Genomic DNA, 1,524 nt, shown 5'->3' with positions numbered 1-1,524 from the left:
AAAAAAAAAAGATGAGATCATTCCAATAAAATCAGAACTGAGTCATAGCTGACCCTTCAGTGGGTTTGTTGTTGTTGCTCTTATGTGTAATGAAGTTCAACATGACTCATAGCAGCCCTATGTGCAGATCTGAACCTTGTCCTATCCTGTGCCGTCCTCATCTCCAACACACTTGAGCCCACTCTCGTGGTCACTATGTTAATCCATTTCATTAAAGGTCTTTCTCTCTCTTTTGCTGACCCTCGGGCTTTCAAAGCATTATGTTCTTTCCAAGGAACTCTCCTAGCAACATGCTCAAAGTATGTGAGACAAAGTTTTGCCATCTTTGCCTCTAACAAGTACTCTGGCTTCACCTTCCCCCAAACTTATCTGTTTGTTCTTTTGGCAGTCTATAGGACATTCAGTACTCTTCTACAACACTACACCTTAAATGTATCTGTCCTTCTTCTGTCATCCTTATTCACTGTTCAGCTCTCAGATGCATAGTAAGTTATTGAAAATACTTGAATCAAGCTTGAATCAAGTACATCTTTGTCTTCAAACTGACATCATTGATCCTCATTAATTTGGAGAGGTCCCTGACAGCAGCCTTATCCCAATGTATCTTTGATTTCTTGACTAATGGTGCCAAAAGTGTTGATTGTGCTGTATAAGTCCATGATTTCTAGTATCAATAGCTTCTCCTTTGCTCAGTTCCCTGGCTCTCCTATGTACTTTGGGTTCAGTTGTTTGATGGAAAGTCTCCCAAAGACTCTGACCCATCAGGGCAATGATTCACATGACTGTAGATAGAAGGCTGGTTTGCAGAAAATGGTGAGCAATGGGCCAGAATCCTGAAGACTAACAGCTGTGGCACACCTAAATGGCAACTTTTGGTGGTTCAGGCGTATGTTGCAGAGTCTGATGAATGATGGGCCAGGATCCTACTGACTGCCGGTTGTAGTACAGCTGGATGCTATGTTCCAGCAGAGTAAGCATCTCAAAAGAGCAATCAGCACTGAGGTCCCATGATCTTATATAAGCTTCTGGTAAGGTGGGGTTTATATCTCATCCTAATCATCTCTCCTTAATGCAATAAATACTTCAATACAAAAATAAAGAGGTAATGACTGGCAGGGAAAACACATTTAGAATGATAAACCTTAGTCACTCAGACTTACATTCATACTCCATACAGTCCACTTTCCAACAATTAAACTATGTTTGCAACTGTTTTCTCTTCATTTTTATTAACTTCCTCATCATCCTTGCCTCCAAAGAGCACTCGAGGTATTTACTCTCCAAGACACCACAGCTCAAAGTCATCAATTCTTCTTCTGTCATCTGCATTCATTGTTCAGCTCTCAGATACATAACAAGTGATCAGAAACTACGTCCAATAGTTTTCTTGCTGAGTCTTTAGGGTTTTATAAGTATACTATCATGTCATCAGCATAGAGGGATAATTTTACCTCCTCATTGCCTATTTGGATACCTTTTATTCCCTTCTCTTGTCTTATTGCTATTGCTAAGACTTCCAAAACA

The sequence above is a fragment of the Elephantulus edwardii genome, unplaced genomic scaffold (genome assembly GCF_000299155.1).
Source record: "Elephantulus edwardii isolate Elephantulus edwardi_28Jun2011 unplaced genomic scaffold, EleEdw1.0 scaffold00117, whole genome shotgun sequence".
Classification (NCBI taxonomy): Eukaryota; Metazoa; Chordata; class Mammalia; order Macroscelidea; family Macroscelididae; genus Elephantulus; species Elephantulus edwardii.
This window is presented reverse-complemented; position numbering follows the sequence as displayed.